Source organism: Canis aureus, chromosome 10 (assembly GCF_053574225.1).
Source record: "Canis aureus isolate CA01 chromosome 10, VMU_Caureus_v.1.0, whole genome shotgun sequence".
NCBI classification, from domain to species: domain Eukaryota; kingdom Metazoa; phylum Chordata; class Mammalia; order Carnivora; family Canidae; genus Canis; species Canis aureus.
In genome coordinates, this window is record NC_135620.1 from 48,493,563 (window position 1) to 48,519,584 (window position 26,022).

The window sequence follows — 26,022 nt, forward strand, 5'->3', positions numbered from 1 at the left end:
AACCAGATGCATTCTCTAACTCACAGCTATGTTTATTTGTTTTTATATAATATGATCTCTTAAAATTATCCACATACTACTATGAAAAATGAAAAATGCTCTTTTTCCCTCAGTGTTACTCTCTCCCTATTCACACAAAGGTAAGGGGGAAGAGTCATGATAGAGTTGGCCCTGATAAAATGGTAGGGAAGAGATTATAAATGTGTTATGGTAGAGACAATAGGGTTGAAAAGGAGAAAACAGATTTGAAAAGTATTTATGAGACCAATACTCCAGTTTGATGGAGAGTTGTTATAGAGCTGGGAAATTAAGAGAGGAGTTAAGAATAAGGTCAGAATTTTGGCTTAGGAAATTAGGCGAATATCATGCTATTCAGTGAAAAGGGGAACAAGGACAATGTGAAAACGTACTGGAGGGAATGAGTTCATTTGAAGCATGTTAAATTTTAGGTGTTTTTAGGTCACACACACTGAGAAGTTCAAAGAAGTTTGAATTGCTCTGTAGCTAAGTAAGGAAGAGGTGTGGGGTGAAGTCTCTCTGTCTCTCTGTTTCTCCTTGTCTCTGTGTCTCTCTCATACACACACACACACACACACACACACACACACACACATTTGGGGTCATGAAGGAACTGATGGTATAGAAACCTCAGGAGTGAACTAAATCACTCAGGGAGGATATGTAGAGTGGGGTGGTAAAGGTGCCCAAATCAGACTCTTGAGCAACACTAATATTTAAACAATAGCTAGATTAGAAAGTGCCCTTAAAAATGACTCAGTGGGGGGGATCCCTGGGTGGCTCAGCAGTTTAATGCCTGCCTTCGGCCCAGGGCGCGATCCTGGAGTCCCGGGATCAAGTCCTGCGTCAAGCTCCCTGCAAGGAGCCTGCTTCTCCCTCTGCCTGTGTCTCTGCCTCTCTCTCTCTATCTCTCATGAAGAAACAAATAAAATCTTAAAAAAAAAAATGACTCAGAGGGAAGCCTGGGTGCTCAGGTCTGACTCTAGATTTCCGCTCTAGTCATCATCTCAGGGTCATGAGCTCAAGCCCCACATGTAGGGCTCCTCATTAGGGTGGAGACTGCTTAACATTCTCTCCCCTCTCCCTCAGCCCCTCCCCACATGCATTCTCTCTCTCTCTCAAAATAAAATAAAATAAAGATTCAAATAAATTGAAGGGAAAGCAAGTTTCAAATCCTGTAGAGAAACTAAGTCAATTGAATCAGCAGCTTTAGTTGCTAGAGAAAGCCCTTTCAGGGGGAAGGAAAACCAAATAACAATTGTTTGAGAGAAGTAAATGGAAGGCCACCACATAGCAAGAAAACCAATTATATAAATGAAGGCGAGCTATGGGGACATCCCTGCCAAGGGGCAAATAATTAAGACACAATTGCTTATTCATATTTTTTTAATTTTAAGATGGAATAGATTTGGACAGTTTTATACACTCAAGGAAAAATTCTAGCTAACAGAGAAATTCTATATATAGAAAAATGAAAGAGATTAAACATAACTCAAAATGAAGGCAGAGAGAATGGGATTAGAGCAGAGATAAAGGGTTATTCTTATTAATGACACAGCATTATTTTCCTAAATCCATCTGGTTTCTGAACGAGAATATCCATTAACTCAACTATTCTTTTCCCCTCATTGGGCCAAGCCTAACAATCCTCTCTAGAATTATATGTAGGAGATAGAAGTCATTCCCAGAAACATTTCATACTAGAGTTCTTTTTAACATTAAAATAACAACTACCAGCACTGTTACAAAAGAAGTCTAAATCTGGAGTACAGTGTCAGAAGCAATTCCACATACCTTATCTCATTTGGTCTTCCTACCGATACTCTCAGCATTCTTCTACACAATTTGTTTAGAAGGGTTGATAGCATATTAATTATCAGAAAGATCTTACATGGAGTTGCCTCTAGAAGAAACCAGAGTAAACTGAATCCCCGCCTTGGTCTTTACAATTGGTTCTCAACAGGAAATGTGAAATAGAAAGATTGCTTTTCCTGGAGCCATTTTGCCAGGAGCAGCAGTCTGAATCTGAGAGAAAATGCTTGGTCAAATTCATTTATCATCATTCACCTTTTTAAACTCAATAAAAGAGTCATTGTGATTTTTTTTTTTTATAAACCTCACTTTCTTCTAAAATCAGAAATTAAGATATTCTTTGCAATTTAGGCAAACTGTAGGTGGGAGACCCGGGTTACAATTGGACAGAAAGTCCCATTTAGTATACCATTAAGTAATAATTCTCATTCATAGTGGCTCATTTTACATCTGAACAACTGTAATATCCATCATTACAAGGGGTCTATGCCTCTACTAATTTTATTCTAAAAAAAATCCTCTCAGAATATTTTTGCCAAGTATCATAAGAGTTGCCTGGCAACTGCTAAGAACAAATGCAAAGAAAGAGAGGTGATTTAATAAAGAACTCAGACATAATCAAAACCTTGTAAAAATGAATTAGATATCTGCTTTACTCAGAAAAAATAAATACTATCCCTTGAGCTGATTTTAAATGCAAAAAATTAATAACTTATTGTGAATCAGCTATAATATAATTAATGAAAGAGAGTAAGACATGGGGACTGATGAAAGGTAACCAATGAAGCATTTAAGAATTTTTTTTAATCCCACAATGCAGTTTGTTCAGCTATTAGATCCCAGGCTTATGAATTTATTGTACTCAAAGGCAACATTCTTTAGAAATTTGTCTGTGGATGTGAGGAAGCAAGTAAGAAAATCAAACCTTGTCTAGCATAGCCACACAGAAGTTTTACAGATTTGGGAATTTAACAGGTTCACAAGTTTCGCTGAAGCATTAAAGACGCCTAAACATTAAAGAGATGGAAAGTTATCATCAGTAGAAGGTGCTTAGAAGAGAAGAAGAGTTCAATACAGGACCTACTTAATATCTGAGATATGTAGGGATTTGATTTAAGATAAAAGGGAAGGGATGCCTGGCTGGCCTAGTCAGTAGGGCATATGACTCTTGATCTCTGGGTTGTAAGTTTGAGCCCTACACAGGGCATAAAATAAATTAAAAAGAAAGATAAAAGGGGAAAAAAAGGTCATGTACAGCCTCTTTTTTTTGTATTAATAAAGAATATTTTGGTTGCAAGTGATAGAAAGGTATCTTAATTAAGTTAGAAATAAAAATTAACTGGTTGGGTACTGGGCTTTTAAATAATTGTGGTAGGCACATAGATTTAACTTGTCAGGGGCAATGACATAGGCATTTGCAAGTCTCTAATACTTTTTCTTTCCATTCTTCATCCATACTTCTCTCTGCACAATGGCTACCTTCTCCCAGTCCAACTTTTTCCACATGGTAGAAATATAACCTCCACCTAAGCCCACTTTTCAAGGTTGCAATACTAGAAAGAAACTGTTCCTCTTGCCTTTTCTTCTTCTTCTTTTTTTTTTTTTTTTCCTCTTGCTTTCTTATATATAGCTTGAAACATCTCAAAGAAGGACTTGGGTCAAGACTACATCCAGGATCACAAAGCATGGTTAAGAAGCTGGGGCCTCCCACTGGTTATCTGCATTGGAACACAACAACTGAAAAGGAGGAGGAACAGTTCTTCAGAAGAAGGAGAGTATATTAGGAAGATGGGAAGGTTTTGGGCCAGGCAGAATGAGTAGGGAAATGAAATGTGTTTGGCCTTTGGATTTCTATTTCTTGGTTTGCCTTTTTATGTAATATACTCACAAGTTAACTCTCAAGCACTTTATTTAGATGCTCAGCTCTACTTCTCTTTTAATATATGTCACTCTTCTAGTCTTCCTTTTCTTATAGGAATTGGGAAAACAGTAAGATGAAGAATGAGGCTTATGTGCCCATAGCCCAGAGTGAGATGCAAGACCCATGAGGCCACAGAAGAACTTTCTAGAAGGTAAGCCTCGTACTTTTGAAACTTAATGATGGAACTTACACCTCTGTCTGGGTTGGGAGTGAGCCCTGGTAGGTGTGAATCAGATCTTCTCATTCTGTCAGTAATGCATGCAGTTTATTAGTACAGTTTGAGTCAATGCTCAGTGTTAGGTGGCTGGTCTGGAAGCAGAGGTGACATGCTTTGCACCAGACATTTCTAAAGCACAGATCCTGGAGGGTAGTAGATAGCTAAGTAAAATCCTTTCTCTGGAGCAAAGGGAATTTAATTCACCTACCATATTAACTTTCCCTTCTAGAGGCATCGATTCATTCTTATATCAGTTTATAGGAAGTTAACTGCTGCCCCTGGGAATCTGTACCTGTCAGTTATCAAGCTCAAACCTTAAGGAGATGAACTTCCTAATTTGCACTTTGAGTGGCAAGGAAGGAAGATAGGATGCAGCTCCTGCATTATTCACAGGGTGTGAACTATTAACAAACTAAATAATGTTAAAGCTGAAAAGCATTCTTCTTACCTCCAAAGTGTTTTTGATTGTTTTGTGTGTTTTCATCAACATGAGCCATAACCAGTCTTTACCTATTCAAATGAGAAAACTAGAATAGTTACTGCCTAAACAAAAAAAATACATAAATGTTTATTTTTTGCCACCTGATGAATGTTTTCAGATGGTAATTCTTCATTTTGATTTCTCTATATCATGGGCACGCACATTCATTGTCCATCAAAGAACCCCCACATCCCTCAGCATAACCAGTTCAAGGTCCTCAGCAATCTGTCTCAGCCTGATCCATCAGTGCTTCATAGCAGACACCACCATTTCCAGAACAATCTCTTCCCAATCTCTGCTCTTGCTGATTCTCTGCCTGGGATATCCTTTCTTTCAATTCTCTGCAGCCTTACAGGTCATCTCAAACCCCACCACTTTTATAAAGCCTTCACGAATCCCCACCCAGCCTCACTTCCTGCCCCCCCCCCCCCCCCCCCCGGTTGGTAGCTGTCTTTTATGTATCTACAGCATTTATAAAAAGTGTTTCATTATATAACATTTAATATGACACAATAATATATTCTACCACTATTATATGTTCCAAAATATAAATTGTGTTATATTTAATTGTGTAAATTTCCTCTCTCTCCTAGTTGTCAAAAGTTTCCTTGAAATCATGTCTTCTTATTCTGTATCCTAGAATACAGAATCTCTATGAGTCTATATGAGTGCAGTGGGTAAATATTTATCATATCGTAATGTTTTACATTCTTCATTAGACTGCAAAAAAAAAAGGTCATTCCCCCCAAGATACATGTTCTGAGCAGGTTAATAATTTGATATCTCTTTAAAACCATATTCTTTAAATACTTGTTCAAGACTTATTTAGTGGGGACAGGGCCTGTACCAACAATAATTTTTTTTTTTGCTTTATTTTGTTTTGTTTTGCTTCTCTTGAAGTTACTATTTTCTTCCACAGGAGTGGATACTAATTGCAGTATGTTTGGAGTCATATGTGGATGCTGTAATAAACTGATACTAAATTTTGGGATTATTCCAGAGATGTGAAATCCACTTATAGATCAGTATTCTAGATATCCTTTAATTGAGATCTGAATATGAAGTTCATTCATTGCCTCAGGTATGAGATCTAAATAGCTAAATCCATTTAGTCAATGAATATTTAAAAACTTGTTACAACATTCTGCTTCAGACAGTCCTTAAATGTTTTATGCCTCATCTTTCTCTTCTGTGCAATGGAATATGAATCATTGACTCATCAGAATATTGACAAGAATAAATGATAAAATGTGTGCATAACACTTAGCTTACTACCTGACACATAATATGTGTTCAATAAAAGGCAAAAGATAAACAGGATTTTTGTTTGTTTGTTTTCCATTACAGTCTACCAGCAGTGCCCAATAGACTTTTCTGTGGTGATAAAAATGTTCTGTGGCTGTGTGGTCTTAATACAGCAGACACAAGCTACATGTGGCCCCTGAGCAATTGAAATGTGGCTCAAAGGACTGAGAAAATCAATTTTATGTCAATTTTCATTTAAATAGCTACATGTGGCTAGTGGCTATCATACTGGACAGCAAAGTACATGAGAATGGAGCTATGTCTAGTTCACAATCTTACTACCAAAGATTAGAACAATCCTTGTATATAGTAAGGCTTAAGAAATATGTAAGGAATGAATGGAGTAGATTTTAAATCAGGTGGGGAAATTGGGAGAGAGAAAACAAAATAAAACAAGATGTGATTTCTAACATTCGACTTGTGGAGAAAAGAGAAACTTAGGTAAGTACAGTTGACACATTTCATGGTGGCATGGATTGCCTTGGGCCAGTTCTGTCCATAAGGAAACCCCAAAGCAAAGTTAAGCTCATACTATTTTCCAAATGGAACTAAAGTCAACTACCAGTTTCTCCTTTCAATGCTATCACTGTGTGAGTATGAAGATCAAAAAAGTTTAGGAAACCAGAGGTGAAAAGAGTAGGCAGGAAAAAGAAAAAGTTGTACCGGTGCTGACCAGTAAGTCAGGAGCCCAAGTGCACAGCTTCCTTGGAGTTTATGAAGTTCCCATCACAACAGCCTCCAGGCCTGCAGAAACCAGTACCCTTCTATGTATTGTCTTTCTGCTCTTTGTAAACTCACCTCCCACCAAAGAAGGGAAAGGGCATACATATAGAATTTGCTTCTCCACACCTATCACTATTTCTCCTCCAAATCTCCATCCTCTGAGTCAAATGGTCATCTCATGCTTTCAACACATCAATTCTAGTTTACTGAACATTCAGGGTTATTCATATATAGGAATCATGTTGACCCTGGTTTATCAGTGTAGTTAGGAATATCAGATGGATGGCAAGGCTAGATCCCATGAAACATCCCAAAGTAGTCAAACTAGTAAAGTAATACAGTACCATAATGCTTATTGCCTGCCTATTCTGGGATATTGGAATAAGATGATCCTGGCTTAGGGAGGGGCACGTGCTGTAGAATAGATGGGGGGAAAAAAGTCCTAGGGCAAAACTATAGAAGGCCCTGTGTGCTGCAGCGAGCAAGGCAATTTATGAACCCTTTAGGGAATTTTCCACAGGAAAGAGAAGAGGATGAAAATGACATAAACCTTAGGCCATCTAACACAACATTCTAAATTTCCATTATAGAAGCTGAAGAAGATGCAGCTACTAGAACAGCTTAAAAAACACCATGTCATTCAAACCTATATGTTGACATTTATCACTCACCAGTCAGGGTCAGAAGGATCAGAAACAGGGTTCAGTTCTACCTGGAATGGGGTCCGTTATATCCACAGCACCAATGATTTAAAATTTGAGGCTGGACAACTTTAGAAATGATTTGCAAAAAAACCTGGCAAATACAATTGGCAAACACAAGCAGGAGAATATAATTGATCTCTCATTCCAGATTCAGTTGAAAATAGCAGTCCTGGGGCCATTGTTAAGGCACAGAGTAAGCACAGAAATTTGGAAGTCTACCCAGTTTTTACTCCCTGAGAAACAGTGGGGGTCTTGGCTAATAGAACTGTGAATATTCACTGAAGGCTAATAATCAGTTTACTACAAAAATAGCAGCCATTGCAGCTTTGACAGCTTACAGGCTTGCCAGGAAGGACACCCCATACCCACGCACAGACTTGGTAAGGGGTGGAGGAAACACCATCCTCATAAGCGAGCCTTCAAGGCTTGCTTTTTGATGGTTCTGTCACAGGAAGGATTAACAATGCACAGCTTCCTTCACTGCTGCTTTCACAGCTAGTATTTCAATATGCTCAGAATTCTAAGGAAGCTGTTAGTATCTAACTTAAATAGAAGCAGACAATGATTTACATGCTTTCTTGGGAAAAATAAATAAATCCCCCAAACAGCATGTTGGTTACATAGAGATAGACAGCCTCAGTATTCAGAGTAAGCATCACATGGGGTGCACTGACTAGGGGCACACTTTGGAGAGGCTTACCATTATATTCAACTCTTGTTAGACTCAGACAAAATGCTGTTGCTCTTATGAAAGTCTGCCAAAGCTGTGCTTCTTTGTTTCCTGAGATTTTCTACACATGAGGAACGGGGAATAAAGTACCACTCGGAAGCTGAGCTGAAAGGTTATAAAAACAAAAAGCAGTGGAAATGGTAATAACATCCCTCCTGAGGGGATGCCCACAGCCCTCCTGGTGGGATGCCACCCCAACAAAGGCAAGTGATAGAGAAAGTTCTTAGGGACTCACTCATATAGATCAGGGTAGTTTGCAAAAAGAAGCAGTTGAAAACCTCAAACTTGGGGCTTGATGCCTCCAGCTGTGGTTGCTACAGGCCCACCTCAATGGCACCATCAAAGCAGAACATTGTGAAACAGTGCTTGGGAAAATGTAGTGTGTATGTCCTGAAGCTTCGGAACAACAGGCCTAGTGCTGGCTTCTCAACTGTGTATTACTGAAATAGCTACACTTGCTTTGGCAGCCCATTCAGAGAGTAAATAGAGATGTGGGTAAGACAAGGGGTTAAGAGAGTGCATAGGATAAAGTGTTTGGGAAACAAAGGATAGGTTAACATTTCCACTTCTGTTCCATGATCCCCTCAGTGGTTTTTCTAGTGCTACATGAAGAAGCACAGAGGGTAGGGGAAATAGTTTGGGACTATCCAGATGACCAATGGCCAGTCAAGGTAACAGTTGTTGGGGGTGGGGATATCAACTGTTGGAGGGCTGGAGGTAATGCTGCCCCTTTCTCAAGGAGACCTCACAGACAAGAAGCTAGGGTGAAGTTGGATACTGTCACTTCCATAATCAAGCTTACCCTCAATAGAGCCCACAAGCAGCAGACAAAACCAGCCTAGCCAGAATGGGGGCTGAGATGCTTCTGAATGATTCACAGATGACCAGACACTTCTTCTCTTTATGTCCCATGGCCCTTATGCCCTCTGATCCCACTGAAGCCAGACTCAGAAAAGGAGGAGGGAGAAGGATCTCACAGCCAAACCTTATTCAACTGAATTCAACACCCTCTCCATGGTGATGAGTAGAAAGCAGAGTGAAAGGACAGACCAGATCCTCTCACCACTCCAAGTTACTCGAGATAAAAACCTGCACCATGAGAAGAAGGAGAGGTTACATTCCACACAGGGGGAGTTTTAGATGTAATGGAACTGTAATAACTTGAAGTAACCAGAAATATAAGAAATGAGAGAGGGGAAAAATGCTAGAGATGAAATTGAGGCTAAAAGAGGTAAGCTTCCCAGAAATCAGTTAATAAGGTAGGACCTGAAACCAGGTCATTTTGGCTCCAAAAAGCATGGTTTTTCTCTCAAGTACCTTATTTTTCCAGGCTTTCTGGGTGATAAGATAGTAGAAGTTCAGGTCCAGAAAGACCTTCTGGGATGTGCCAAATGTTGGCAGTAAAAGGAATTATAAATAGAAGGATATATTATGGTACCATCAAGATAAACAACAGTGGGCCACTGAATGGCGATCCAGGCATACGGTCATGAGGAAAGCCAGCAGCCGGCAGAAGATCGGTATTTTAGAAAGTGGGCAACATAATCTGCCAGATACTAAATGGGCAAAAGCAATAGAGTCTTGCAGGAAGACTGTGACAGTCTTGTATTTTTTCAGAGATTATCTTAACAATATCTTCAAATATCTAGTTCTTCTAGAACTGTTACTCCCCCATTAAGAAGTGGTGTCTATGTTCCCTCTCCTAAATCTGGGTGGGCCTTTATAACTGCTTTGACCAACAAAGTACGGCTAAAGTGGTTCTGAAATTAGATTAAAAAATGTCATGTGCTCAAGCCATGCTTGCTTTTGGAGCCCACCCACCATGCTGTGAGTAAGCCTAAACAACTTGGCAGAGTCTCATGTAGAGAGAAACTAAAGACCTCAGCTCATTGCCCCTGGATTAATTAACTGCCATATGAATGAACTATCTTAAAAGTGGATCTTCAATGTGCAAGAGGCATTTTTTGGGGGGAGGGCATAATTTTTCTCCACCCTCATAGGTTCTTGGCTGAGATTCCCGTGTAATAAAAAGAATAGGAGAAAAACATAAGTTTACTAACATAAGTTTACTAACATGTATGCCACCCATATACATGGGAGATACCTAGGAAAACTAAACCACATTCCTGAAATGACTCAAGCCACCACCTTAAACACCATCTCTAGCTAAAGTCAAAACAAAGATGGGAGTGGGGGGCAGAGGGGGGTGAGGGCTCAGTGGCAGTTATATGAGGTTACCAAGCAAAGCAACAAGGGTATTGTTGTTATGTAGATCTAAGTGGTATCTTGTCCACTGATAAGTCACTAGAGATTTAGAGTCCTTCTCTTCAGTACAGAGAAGGAGACACCCTTACAAATGGAGTTTCCCTTATAAATGTAAATGTCTTTTAAAAAGGCTAACTTCTCATTTTTCAGAGCTTTTTCCCTGCTATTTAATTGTTTAACCATAATTGTTATGCCAAGGTGGCATATTTTGGATGACATCTTTTGCTTCCCTTCAATATCTATAATCATTTTATTAAATCTATCTAGCAATTGTTAGGCCATATCTTGCAACTGCTTTCATCTCTGTACTCGGACAAACTTAGACTGAATTGATAGGGTTACATAGTGACTTCAAGTTCATGACCATTCCTTCTTAAGTTATGAAATTAAAACTGTATTTTACTGGCAATCAGGAAAACAAAACAAAAGCAGCTTATTTATACCACATGGAACAGAAAGGAGTCTGTTTTCAGGAAAAGCCCTACTAAAATTATAGGTTTATGTACATGTTCAATACTCGTTATTTTCTCAAGCCTGTAAAATTTGAGGAATGATTTTGAAACTGCTGAAAAGCATAAAGTTGAACAAAAACCAAAATGGCTGCACTAATGCTACAGCAAAGCTTGATTTCAAAATAACCTTTTTCCTCTCTGCTGCAAACCTCTCCTCCTCCTTTCTTAGTCTTTTGTTTCAGGAACACGGTACCATCCTAAAGACATGAGGAAGGAGGCTGATAACACATACACAATTTCTGTCAAAATGGATTAGATCTTGTATTTTCCTACAACCACCCCACTTCCTCCAGGCAGGCATGTAGATTTTGAAGGCCATAGCCTGCTGCAGCTTCCTTTGCCTGGAGAAGCAATAAAGCTATCGTTCCTCTTTATCCCAAACTGTCTGGATGAGTTATTTGGGTTCTGAAAGCACAGAGGTCAGTTTTCAACAACAGTTTGTTTCATAGTAATGCAAAAGTGATATAGGGATAAAGTCACAGCACTGGACAATGGGAACTGGGCTCTAGTCTCTCAGTATAGAGGGAAAAACTTATGACCATCCCCTAGCTTGGAAGAACTGGCTTATGAAACAGAACTTTGGAAATGAGGAACAAGATAGGTCATTTGTTCCTAGACCTTGAGTCAAAAGTAGGGTCATAGTCCACAAATCAAGATATAAGTCCAATTAGCAGGCATTTGATTAGGGCAGATTTAACAAGTCTGATTTGATGTTCAAGGAGTTAATTGGCCTCAGATGTGGGAATAGGCAGGCCTATCCTGGGGGACTAGAAACCAAGCATATCATTTTATTGAGTTTTGTACCAGACCATATGCGTCATTTCAAGATTCTAGTGCCAGAATGGCAAACGAGTTTCAACTTTCAGACAACTCTGATTTATTAGTAGTGCTTGCCTAGAGTAATATATTGAGAGAGACTGTGAGGCAGCATCCAGGCTCAGCGGGAAAGACGGGATGACTGATTAATGATGTCTTTCACCAGTGCAGACAAAGCTACGCGACATGCATACCATGCCTTCTCTAACCCTGTGTTAAATGTGACTAATTACAACATTGTAAATGTGCCCCTCATCACAGAACCCAGTAGGAAAACAAATGCAAGCTACCTTTATTGCTTTGTACAGTATCAGGTGTTTACTATGAATTGAAGAATAAATCTATAGTCCTAAGATTCGTGTTAAATTGGCAGTCTGAAATAACTTGTAGTATGACCTTGAACAAAGCACTTGATCTCTTTTCTTCTGTAGCATAAGAATATAAAGTCTTAACAGGATTGTTAGGAGGGTGAATAAAAGAACACAAAAGAAATATGCTTTGTAGACCATGAAGGCTATATGCATATTAGTAGTTATTAATACTTTTATTATGGCACATTCTTTCCCCATTTTGGCCCAAACTTGTCTTATTTGTTTCAACTCTTTCACTCTCTACACCTAATCCATCACAAGTGTTATTCAGTCTCCCATTATAAAGCAAAAGGCCTTTCCTTTCTGTTCCCACGGAAGCCTCCTCAGTTCCTTTCTTACTACCCAATACTTGTATCATGACATCATCCTCAAAATGGATAGGTTTTCTTGAATAAAGTACTTATCTACAACTGGTAAAGCTATAGATGGAATAAACAAAGTCAGGACAAATGGTGAAGAATCAGGTAGACAGACCCAGAGCATCAAGGGTCCAAGTGGGCACTAAAATCTAGAAATAAGAGTATAAATCTGAAGTGTGAGTCTAAAATCCAGGTAAGAGTCTGGCATAGCCAGAGTCAAAACGCAGAGAGATAAACAGGCAAAAAGATGGAGGACACAAATATCAAGCTTTCTAATAAATCCACACTGAAAGTAAGAACTTCTATCTGCTTCTCCAGAAGTTGCCATTTTATGTTTCCCCGTTTCACTCAGATCATCTCATTTTCATGGATTTTTTTAATATAAGGATTTTCATACATGCATTCTTTTTTTCATATATACATTCTTTTAAGAAAAAGTGATTTATTCTCAAAAACTTGGAAAGCCACCATCCCATGTCAATCTTCCTGCACTGTAAAATAGGTTTGCATGCTATTTCCCAAATATTGAGTACATTTTCCTATCTCTATTTTGCTTATGCTCTCTGTGTCATCCTCAGACTCCTGTCCTAACTTCCTTCTAGCCTCCCCTATTGCCATTTTCTCCATGGTGTAAGATACAGCTCATATGGCTCCAATTCTGAGTTAACACCTTAACACCGGGAGGAACCTCTGTCTCTTTCCCTCTCCTTATAGAGTCTTTAACATTATGCATTTAGCAATTACCACACATCATATTGCTAGCTTTCTTTGACAAATGCAGGTGCCTTATTTCTTCATACTGGATTGTAAGTTCACTCTCAAAATGATATCAAAAATGGTTGGTTTTTATTTCTCTAACTGCATTTTACCTATACTAGGGGCCTTTTAAATAAATATAAATTCACAATATAATTGGCTTATAGATCTTCTTCTTCTTCTTCTTCTTCTTCTTCTTCTTCTCCTTCTCCTTCTCCTTCTCCTTCTTCTTCTTTTAAGATTTTGTTTATTTGACAGAGAGAGACAATGAGCAGTGAGGGAGTGGGCAGAGGGCCAGGGGGAAGGAGACACCCCACCAAGCAGGGAGCCAGATAGTGGGCTCAATTCCAGGATCCTGAGATAATGACCCGAGCTGAAGGCAGATGCTTAACTGACTGAGCCACCCAGGCACCCCTATAAATACTAATTTTTGTTATAAATGGATTCTACTGATTCTAGAATTAACCAACACATAGCCAGAAAAAAAAAAAAGAAAGCACATTAATTTTCATCATGCATGACAAACACCCAGATGTATTCTTTCTTTAATCACAAACCAAGCATCAGATCTAAAAGGGTATCTCTATAATGCTATACTGGATTTAAAAATATTTTTTCACTACTTGGATGATTTTAAACTACAATTTTAAAAGCGTCAATGTTCCCATGCACAGAAAATTTCTATCACCTATTCCATCTCTTAGACAAAGTTAATCTGTTTTGATTTCACAATGCCAAAGCATTTTCAAAGACATGTTGTCCTTTTCTAACTTCAACTAAAGAGACACTGTTTCATCCAACTTGTGGGAAAGTTTTAGTTGATGTTAAAAGTCAAATTAATAAAAGATAGTATCCTGAAATCAGTTCAACCTGATGGTTTTATCCGAATAAATGTTGTGGAAGAATGAGCTCATTAGTGTTAAGAGAGAACAAAACTAACATAGTTCTCTGAGGAAGAGGGAAGAGAAAGTGATGAAAAAATTTGTATGGCTTCAGTGGAAGTAGAGGAATATTCTTTTTAAAAATATTTTATTTATTTATGAGAGAGAGAGAGAGAGAGAGAGAGAGAGAGAAAGGAACACAGGCAGAGGGAGAAGCAGGCTCCCTGCAAGGAGCCTGATAGGAGACTTATTTTGAACCTCGGGATCACACCCTGAGCCAAAGGCAGACACTCAACGGCCGAGCCACCCAGGCATCCTGAAATATTTTTATCTTTCATCTTCTGTACCATGGTCTGGAATTATAGCTGGTCCAGTATTTCACCAAGTATTTCTTGATGGATTTAATGATGATCTCTTGACATATTTGCCAAGGAAATGTATCCATTCCATGCAATTTTGAGTGTTTGCTTCCCAATCTACTGGTAATTAACATGAAAAAAGACACAGACACCTAGATGTCTAGCCCAAGATATTTAGATCAATAGTTAAGAAATGGTGATGATAATAGAAGAACAGCAGTACCCAGGAAGAAGGCAGAAGAAAAATCCTGATAGAAGTGAAAGATTGTAGTCACACTGCACTGCCTCTTCTGACACTGTTCAGTCCAATAAGAAAAAATCCGGGAAGAACATGGTGAAATTATTTTAGAGCCAATAAAATTACTGTGAATGGTTCTATCTTTGAGTAAAATGAAACATGGCATTAATGGATTGTCATGGCATGGGTAGGTCATATGTTAATGCCATTCCCTATGATTTTTCCAGCCCAAGAGTCTCAATATTTGCATAATGCTAAAGCATAAAGCTACAGGGCTGAATGGGGATCCAGTTACCTTAACAGAAAGTAACTTTAGGTGGATAGTAGTGATATCTAAAAGATTAAAGGCAAGTAGGGTGCTGAACTATCAAAATAACACACCAACCAATCAGAACAACCTCTGGGTGTGAATAACTTGCATGGCCACACCAACATGTACTAGTTTTGCCTGTTGGTCACTTATGAGTGATTTCTTTTCATTGTCTCCAGTGCCATCAACATAACCATCATTTTAGCTATTACAGTGAGATTCTTGTAAAACAACCAAAAGGCATTTGAAAATGAGAAGAGACTATACCTCTTGCTCTATAGAGAAGAAAGACCTGGTCAGGACTGAAAAGCTATGAGATGTGTCCTCTTCCATAGTCAACAGCTCTCTGCTCCAGTAAGCCAGACTTTTCCTGACCCTTTCCTGGAAGCTGAACGTGGGAATCTGTAGAATTCAGGGGAGGAATACTGCAGAAGGCATTACAGCCCTGCCAAAAGCCTTGGTATTGTTGATTATGTTCCAGCACAAAGAAAATCTGGTTCGGATTATTGTTGGCTTTTCAGTGATAATAAAATTGGCCAGAAGACCAATTCAATACTGGTAATAAACATGTCCAGGGACAGAAAAATGTGGCAGGTCAAATGAGTGCCAGCATGTCAGTCTGAAAGTAAGCAACAAAAGGTTCCTTTGATTGATGGTTCCTCTTATTTTCTTCTCATTAGGATTAAGGTGGCCCAGAAAAAGTCCTAGGGCAAGGTCCTAAATACATGTCTAAGGTATGATCCACACATTTGCAAGGTTTGGAGGTGGAATATGGTAAGAGGACAACCATGGGAGTCTAGCAGGAGGGACAAGCCCTGACAGAATTTTTCTCCATTGACGCACTTTTGAAACTCAGTTTCAAAGTCATGTGGATGCCATGATTACTTATGCGAGGAAATACATTTAAAACAATGTCCCAATTTCTGTTCATGGTTAAAATGGACCAAAACTATTATTTCTTTAAATAGTCAATTCTAGGGATCCCTGGGTGGCGCGGCGGTTTGGCGCCTGCCTTTGGCCCAGGGCGCGATCCTGGAGACCCGGGATCGAATCCCACGTCGGGCTCCCGGTGCATGGAGCCTGCTTCTCCCTCTGCCTGTGTCTCTGCCTCTCTCTCTCTCTCTCTCTCTCTGTGTGACTATCATAAATAAAAAAAAATAAAAAAAAAAAAAATCTAAATAGTCAATTCTAGTGACAGAAATTTAACACTTTAAAAATAATTTATTAAAATAGTAAGAATTAGGAGCACTGCACATGGAAATAATGCTATGAAAAAGAAGTCAAGGAATTTATCTGACTCAATTCTACAGAACTATAGAGTAGAAAGAGACCTAAGGGTTATCTATCCATCTTTGTGCTAAAGCAGAAATACCCCCCCCCTTTTTTTTAAGATTTCATTCATTTATTTGAGAGAGAGAGCACAAGCAGGAGAGGCAGAGGGAGAAGGAGAGAGAATCTCAAGCAGACTCCATGTTTAGTGTGGAGCCGGACACAAGGCTGGATTCCAGGACCCTGGGTCAGGATCTGAGCTGAAATCGAGAGTCAGACGCTAACCGACCACACCATCCAGGCACCTCACAGAAATCTCTTCAAAACATTCATGATAGGCAGGTGTCTGGGGGCTTGTTAACTGCAACTAGGGATAATGAGCTCATTCATTTTTTATACAGTCTATCGAATTACTCCTCCATATAGTGACTTTAAGTCAGCTTCCTTGACCTCCTGTTCACAGTTTCTAGTTGCACCCAATAATTTCATCTACTCTTTGGCCTGACATATGTTCATTTACATTCACAGTGAGGGGCTTATACACCAAAAAACCTGGGCAAGTTCCTTAACCTATCTGTGCCTCTGTTACTAATTTTTAAATGGAGATTATAATAGGATCCATCTCAGAGAGATGCTTGAAGGACTAAGTGAATAAATATATGTAAAGTATTTAGAATCATACCTGACAAATGACAGTCACTCAATACATGATTGTTGAATGATTTAAGGACTTTTGACAATTACACAAAGAGTGACCACTAATATGTTGGAAAGCATATTTAAAATTCTAAAAGATTTGATTAGGTTATAGCAATCTAACAAAACTCACAAGATTAAAATTAGTAGTGATAAATTAAAAAAAACAAAAACAAAAACTCTGGGGCGTCTGGGTGGCTCATTTGGTTAAGTGGCTGCCTTCAGCTCAAGTCATGATCTCAGGGTCCTGAGACAGAACCCCAGAGTCTGGTTCCCTGCTCATCAGGGAGTCTACTTCTCCCTCTCCTTCTGCTGCTCCCCAGCTTGTGCTCTCTTTCTCTCTCTCTCTCTCTCTCTCTCTCTCTCTCTCTCTCAAATAAATAAATAAACAAACAAATAAATCTTTTTAAAAATTAAAAATACTAAAATAATAATAAAATAATTCTATACCAAAAGAATGTTTAGACTGCAACACTGAATTTATGATGGAAGAAAACAGGACTGAATGATAAAAGAAATGAAAACCTTTGGAAAGTTTCTTTTTTCTTTTTTTGGGGGGAGGGGGCAGGGAGGGAGGGAGAGGGAGGGGAGGGGGACGAGGGCCAGAGCATGCTGCCGGCTATGCTCCCTTGGAAAGTTTCTTGACCACAAAACTAGCTTAAGTTAAGAATATGACTTGGCTATTTAAAGTCAGTGCAGAGTCAGAGCAGTACATGTAAGAAAATGTGGATTGTATGTGACAGTATACTAAAATATATATGCTACCCAAAAAAGTGCCACTTTGGCATGTGGATTATTTTGAGCTGGAACCAACCAAGGCCCAGCAGACTCAGAAAAAAACTTTTACTTCTTCCATAACTAGCTAAAAGAATTTAGATAGGTGGTCTGGCCTAGAACAGAAGCTTTTACCAGAGATATTATTATTATTATTTTTAATCTAAAAAATGTACCTGCATGGCAGGGCAAACACCTGATTACCAAACATCTGCTCCAACCTTCCTGTAAATTGCCCTCCTCCCCCTTTGAAGAGGCCCCTATACCATACCTTATTCTAGGATGGCACATTAGCCTCAATTCCCTGACTGCCTTGAGTCTCACATTTTTTACTAGGCTCTCATACCTATGAAATTAAATTTGTTTTTCTCCTGTAATCTATCTATGTCAATTTAATTATTAGACGAGTCAAAAAAACTAAAAGGGAAAAGGGAGAATTTTTCCATCCCCTCAATAACTGTATCTCTCTAGACCTGGATCTAGATATATTTGGGGGAATGTATAGCCAATACCTTTGGGGAGTAGGTAGGGTTGGGTGATTTGGATGTTGCATTGTTGCAAACTCCTCAACCATATAAAATATAAATATATATATATATTTATATATATAATAAATATATATCATTTATATATATGATTCAAATCATAAAGGATATGTAGTCTAGGCCTGCATTAATGGAAGTAAATGTTATATTCTTATTCATGTGCTCTAAATTTTACTAGACCATGTTTCTTACCCTTTTCATGCTGTTTAGCAGTCTGGCTAAGTGTAATTCTTCTCAGATTAATGGTTTTAAATGCATAAAATAAAATCTAGAGGATTAAAGGAAATTATATTAAAATTCATTATCAAAATGATAAAACCATTGATATATTCATATATAATCTAGCTGCAGATAAAATACCAAAAATTAATTTTGAAATAGAGATGAGCTTATAAAAATTTCAAATATCTATAATAACTATAATGAGATATAAAATTATCTGTGATTTCTCTTAGTTACAAAATCACAAGTATTGCAATCCTATTGCCCTTTGTTGACTACATTTGTAATTGAAGGAAGAGATAAATTTTAGTTGGAGATTAGCTTTGGATGGGAGGGGAAGGGAAGATCTTTTCTTCCCCCCATTAAATTCTCACACACTGTGGATTGATTAGACACATATACCAAGAATCTGTGACCGAATGAGGTTATCCTATTCTTAGAAGAACATCAGTGAGTCAGAAATAAGCTAGAGGAAGACATAGAGCAGAGCAAGGGGTCTGGAAATCATGTCAAATGAGAATGCTTAACCTACAGAGGAAGACAGCCTGATAATTGCCTTCAAATAATAACACAGAACTTTTGCCATGTGCCAGATACTGTTCTCAGCACTTGTGCACTTGCATTACACAGGCCAGGACTTCTCCCCGACCCTTTCTGTAATCATCCAGCTTTCTTCACAGAAGGAACCTCAGGGACATTATCACTGGTGTAGTTAACCAGCTTGGCTTTTTCTCCTATTTGATCAATTCATTTCAATTCAACACGTACTTATTGAGTTCCTACTTTGCATATGAATGGGACTAGAAACTATCAAGGACATTAAGAGAGGAGAAAAACAGAGAAACCCAAACCAAGACAGAGACATAGACAGACCAAGAGACAGAATATGAAAGGCCTGAGTCACTAATCAGATTACATTTGGGGGATAGAAAGGGAAAGGCAGAGTATTTGATTTATAAATAATGATTTATTTGTAAGTTACCTTTTTCCAGAAAGATAAAATTAAGAGGGTGGAAAAGCAGTTGTATATATATATATTTTAAATGTATCAGGCATAACATAAATACCATAATCATCAAGAACATACATTCAAAACCAAATCTATTGAAACACTGTCTGACAATAGATCACTGAATCAGAACTTTTCAATAAAATCTAGGATAAAAGTCTCCATTGCTATAATAGAAAACGACAACAACAACAACAAAACAGTACTGCAAATTCACAGATGAAAGAATGACAAATTTGGTCTGGAACAGATTGAGAGAGGGGGACATTTTACAAGGCCTTGAGGGATGAGTAACATTTCAACAAAATGAACATCGAAGGAAATGCTTCTCTCCCAGGCTGATGGAAGACTGGATGGAGAGTCATGAAAGCTCATTCTAGAAATAAGGATAGTCTAGATGCTAGATGAGTAGGCTGGGCCAAGGTAGGGTAGAATAATATAGGATACAGCTATGAAAAATGATTGGTGGCAGATTGTGGACGACTTAGAATCACTGGTTAAGAAGTTTGCTTTGGTTTTCTTGTCATCTTTTTATTTACTTATTTTTATTCAAGTATAATTAATATACAGTATTATATTAGCTTCAGCTATACAATATAATGATTTGACAACTCTATACATTTCTCAATGCTCATATAGATGAGTGTATTTTTTTTAAACATTTTATTTATTTATTCATGAGAGACACAGAGAGAGAGAGAGAGGCAGAGACATAGACAGAGAGAGAAGCAGGCTCCCCGCAGGGAGCCGGACCTGGGACTTGATCCTGGGTCTCCAGGATCCACCCGGGGCCTAAGGCAGACACTCAACTGCTGAGCCACCCAGGCGACCCTAGATGAGTGTAGTTTTGATCCTCTTTATCTATTTCACCCACTCACATGCTCCCATACACCTTCCCTCTGGCAACTACCAGCTCTCTATATTTAAGAGTAAATAGCCAAGATATGGAAGCAACCCAAATGCCCATAGAAAAAAAGTATGGATAAAATGTGAGATGCAGATAGATAGATAGATAGACAGATAGATAGGTAGATAAATAGATAATATTACTCCCATAAAAAAATGGGAGTCATAGAAGGCTTTGAATACAAGAAATGAAATGACCAAGTCTGTTTTATGAAGAGAACCCTGGCCACTCAATGAAATACAGGGTAGACAGACATAAAGATTAGAAGCAGGAAAATGTGTTAAGAATCTAGACAGTTCAGGTGCTTCTTCTACTATATAATCAAATAGTGTAGCTTCAGCTCTAATATAAACTTTGATTTTACATTTATTATTTCACTCTTCTCTTTTACATGAATTGGTAAAAAATGTTTCAACAAATCCTGCGGCACTAGACTTCAAAGAAGCATATAAAGAGAGGTCTCATGACATTTTCCTTCTTATTCCATGTATATGCTTTATTAAAATTCTCATTTAATTTCCCAATTCTTTGACTCACTCATGCTAAGTGAAAATCTTTTAGTTAATTTGGATTTGATTTTTAGGAAATTATTTTCAATTCAGTGGTAAATTAATATCAATAAAGAAAAGCAGCTGGAGTTGTCAAGATGTTAGAAGGAAACTCATTCTTATTAGCATTTCCTTTTATACTTATCTGATAAAATGAAAACAAATGTATTGTTTTCCACACTGTATTCATCATTGCTGATGACATTTTCTTTACCTATGCAGCCTTTCCTATTAAAAAAATTATACTACTTGTTTAAATTATAACTCTTTTTTTTATTATTATATAAATTAACCCATTTATTATAGGCTAGCAATGTTTCAAATGGTGGAGCTTCTACTGGTCTTTCAACTCCTTCAGTCTTCTGATAGCCGACTTTACTGTGACAGCAGAAGTGGTGTTGTAGGTCCAGGCACCACCAGCTACAGTCTTCATGCAGGAACCACAGTGCCAGATGCCCACTGCTTGCCTTTTCATCTTGGTTTTGCCACAGAAGGAGCAGGTGTACTTGGCGTGCTGGCTAATCTCAATCTTCTTCACCATCTTCCTGAGGGAAGCCCCATAACAGGTCCCATATTTACCCACGATTCCGACCTTCTTAGTGCATTTGGCCATGTCACCACCAACCAGGTCCAAGCCCAGAGAGCTTAAATTATAATTCTTATTGAAACTTAAAGACAAAATGAATGTTGTATGGAACTTTGACCAATGGTTCAACTTAGTTCAATAAAATTCCAGAGATAATAAGTAGAGTACTTTATTAGGCCTATATTTTGTCTTCTCTGCCCTACAAAATTACAGAACTCTGATCTTCCTTAATAGGGTATCTTGGAATGATATGAACATCTCACCTTCGTCACAGGGATTTTCCAGAAAATAAGCCACTGGATCACATTGCCACACACAAAAATAAATAAATAATAATTATAATTTTATTCACATCCCACATAATTCTGAAAAAGACACACACACACACACACACACACACACACACACACCACAAAGCTTCCATGTGAGAATACTGATTCAGCCATGCTCTTTCAATATTCCTACACATTCTTCCTCCCCTGTCCACCCAGAGTACTCCAGCAATGGCACTGCCTGCATCAAGCTTTCATGGTATCCTACTGACAGAGGAATTCCTTTTTCATTAGCATTGATTCATACCTTGATTAGAGGACATATTACATTTTATTCTAATTATCTGCTTACAGGGTTGTCTAGTCTCTCTCCTACACTACTGTCTCACTGAAGGGGCCCATCTTTTGATGACAAAGAGAAGAAACTAGCTTGGGATGAGCTGGCTGGTCTTTCAGTGTGAACAACTTCTTCACAACCACACACATAGACAACTTAGTATTTTTTATATTTATAGCTAAAGCTGTTGGAAACCCTGACCTCTTCCCCCAAAACAGAGATGGGATGCTTCAGTACAGTTCCACCCTGGACTGTGACAGTAGGCATGTTCTAACCAATCTTACACGCTAATGCAGACATGTCCTTTAGTATAGTTAGCCCCTATTTTCTACCATACATCATCCTTCTTTGCCTATGAGTTCTTAATCCTAGAATCAAGCATTTTCGATTCCAAAACCTTCCTTCTCAGTCCCTTTTAGAAGTTGTCCTTTACATAGCACTCCATGATCTACTGCATAATCTTAAGTTCCCTTGGACAGTCTTCAGAGTCCTTCACATTGACCAAAGACTCTAATTTAGTTTGCTACCCATTCAAAAGTAGGCTTGTTATTCTTACCAATCATCGGTAGCAATTAAAAATATGTATAGAAATCTAAATCTGAGAGATAGAAAAGAAAACTGAGATGCCAAGGTATATTTCTATAATTTTCTGCTTTCAAAGCAAAGGTTTCACAGTCTTTGCCATAGTCAATGCAACAAGTGTAAATGTTTAAGTTTATGAAATATTTGGGAGATACTGAATACTATAAGTTTATGAAATGTTTGGGAGATACTGAATATTCATAGCTTGAGTTATTTTTCCATGGTTTTCCAGAGGTTGGAAGAAAATAACTAAAATGTGGAATTCTGGAAATGAATGGGTAAAAATCGAGGTTCAGCAATATGATATAAGAAAGAATAGAGAGAAAGTACCTTTCCATTTAAGACAAGGCTACTGATAAGAAGTACCTAAAGAGATCACTGCCCTCAGATTTTTTTTCTAATCCTCTAAACCCAATTCAAAGCCTGCCATATGCAGATTTCACGGGTCTCCCTTCCTTCTACTGCACTCATAAATTGCATTTCATAATTTATGGTTCATTTTGTACTGACTTACCCTGAACAATTATAACCCCAGTGATACAGAACTTTTTCCCCCTAATTCTTTTGTATCCTTTTTATGCCTACTCTAGTACTGAACATATGATATATGACTGACTAACTGATTAGATAGTTATAAAAATATGATTTCAGGGGATCTCTAGATGGCTCAATGGTTTAGTGCCTGCCTTCAGCCCAGGGTGTGATCCTGGAATCCCGGGATCGAGTCCCACATCGGGCTCCCTGCATGGAGCCTGCTTCTCCCTCTGCCTCTTTCTCTCTCTCTCTCTCTCTCTGTGTCTCTCATGAATAAACAAATAAAATCTTTTAAAAAAAATGATTTCAACACTAATAAGATTGAATTAAGATCTATCAGAGGTAGGTTTAAATTCAGAAAGAATCTGGCAAAATGCTTGGAATTGAAGACTATACCATCTAGGCTGTTTTTAATAAATGATTGGAACCACTCACAACAAGCAAGAGAAACTGAGCCCAGAAATAAGGAATCTTTCAAAAGTCATCATACTGAATTCATAAGGCTCAAAACATGTAAGTGAATACAATTGTGTGAAAGTTTAGACAGTCCGTTACTATGGTAATTGTTAATGTGAATTTTCATGGAGAGATGCCAGAAATGTTTAAATGCTGTTATGCACCTATTTTATAACAATATACAGAGCTTCTTATGTTGAAATTCTATTATATTTCCAAATCCAAATGTGTTATATTGACTTGATGTTTGCAAACTTAATCCTAGTAAATATCATTTTAAGCATTTTGAAAAGTTGCCCAACATCCATAATAATAAACAGCACTTGGAACTAATGAAGCTACTTCATCTAAGCAGATCAAAGAGCTTTTAAAGATTGATGATTTGTCAGTATTCTCTTGCTTTCTACGCAGACTTTATTCTTCCTATCCTGTAAAATAATGGTCTTATAGTTTTGTTTTGCTAAATGTACAGTAGTAGTCTTCCCCAACCTGCCACTGACCTGACAGAAAATTCAAGAACACTGAACTTTACATCTATTTCATTTTTGGCAAATTGGGTAATTTTGATTCAGTATAGGTAAATTACTTGACTTCCATTGTTTCATATTGAAAACAGAAGGGAAATCATGTCTGATCTTGTTTATTGCTTTATCTCCAGTACCTGTTAGAGTCTCTAATAAATAAATAAATATATGCTGGGTAAATACTTTTTTGAATGAGTGAATGAAGTAGGCATAGCAGTGCAGGGATAGAAGTTGTACAGTGAAGACTTCAGAAAGATAATCAAAAGTAAACCTAGGCCTGAGACTTGCTCTCTGAAAGAAAACAGTGATGAGAACAGGCAGGAGGCAGGACTGGCCAGGGGAGAGTTGGTATTTCTCAAGTCATGAACTCAGAAAGGCACTGAACATTTGCATAGAGAACTAGATACAGGTAACAAGTTTTTCTTGATATATATATATTATCTGCTTCAAAACAAGAATAATTTATAGGAATCTTACCCAAAACTTGGTGGACCAGGTCTTCTGTTAAATTTCTTCTGATCAAGAGATATTAAATGGAAATTGATAATATATACTGTGGAAAATATCAACATGTTATCTTTCCTGATATAACATGCTTATTGCTTATTAGTATTAAATAAGGAAATATCAATGAGGTCTCCACAGGCTCACTTAATTTAGCTATCCTTATTTTTCAGAATCAATTAGTTTATTCAAAATAAATATTCATACCAAGAAGGATTTTATAAACCTGTTTGTATTATTGAAAAGAAATAGGTGAATGATTATTTTATACCCTACTGGCCTTAACAAACATATTATGTATATTTCACTTCATAATGTCTTAATTTCTATAGAATAGGGGTTGAGAGCTGGCTGTCCAAGTGAACACACAAAGGCCTATTTACCTGTCCAGTCTACTAACACTGTCTTTTCTGTGCAGAACATTCTGTTTTCTTGGTCATTCCTATCCCACACCCTTCCCTTCTCCTTTCACACCTACTGCAATCCTATTAATACTTCAAGACCCAACTAAAATATTGTCTACTCCTATGGAGATTGTCTTGCTTAGAAGAGTCAGATTTCCTGCCATCTGCAATCCTCACTTATCACACTCTGCTTTACATGCTCCACATCCTCTTTTCCTTATCAGCTCATGATCCTTTTGACGGCAGGGACCAGTTCTTTTTCATTTTTGTCTTTCCAGAACCTGAATATAGCAGATGCTCAACAAATACTGAATGAATAAATGGTTGAGTGAGAGAATCAACAGATACCTTAAATGAAGACAATGTCTTCTCTGTGAGTGAAAACAATCTAAATGCACTGGGTCATGACAGGAACAATCAAAACTGTGATGTGAATGAGAAATTAACAAACTGAGAAACAAGACTTCCTGAATACCAAGTCCAGATAGGTGGTAAGAGGTCAGTGTGTATCAATTCTCAGATAATCTAAATCTAATTTTAGCTTCATATTTAGTAACAACTTTAACAAAGATTTTCTTACTCTTATATCATTATTTTAGAACCTATTTCTTATTTGATAAAAATAGAAATAATTAGGGCAAAATGTTCATCTTTTAAGTGAGTAGACCCTCCTAATACAGAACAGTCCCATTTAACATGCAGGAAGAAGCAATTTACTGAATAGTACTCTAACTTTAAGGAAGTCTGTACAATTCTATAGTTTAGTCCCAAAAGACCAAATCTCCATTAAAGGCCAAAATTATCCTTTGAAAGAAAAGTATGCTTTCTACAGTTGTATGTGTAGTAGATGTTTTTGAACTATAAGATCAGGCTTCATAAATATATCCCTTTGTTCTTTTCTATGCTGTGCTTATTCTGTTTGTTCAAACCAAGAGCTAGAACATAAAAGGATTCTTTCTCTAGAGACTGCATATTAGAAAGTCATGCATCTAAGTGCACAGAACATTCAGTCTGCCAAGAACAAAATCAAATATCTGAAAATGTAGTTTGATTTCTTGGCTAATAACATCTCATA

The 26,022-nt window shown here is 37.7% G+C and overlaps 1 protein-coding gene and 1 pseudogene across 10 annotated transcripts in view; both read right to left on the reverse strand.

Annotated features, from left to right (window-relative positions):
* The window catches only part of LINGO2 (leucine rich repeat and Ig domain containing 2), a 1,132,704-nt gene that overhangs the window by 785,542 nt on the left and 321,140 nt on the right, over positions 1 to 26,022 (reverse strand). The gene's annotated exons all lie outside the window — the stretch shown is intronic.
* Positions 21,014 to 22,094, reverse strand: LOC144321727 (large ribosomal subunit protein eL43 pseudogene; annotated as a pseudogene).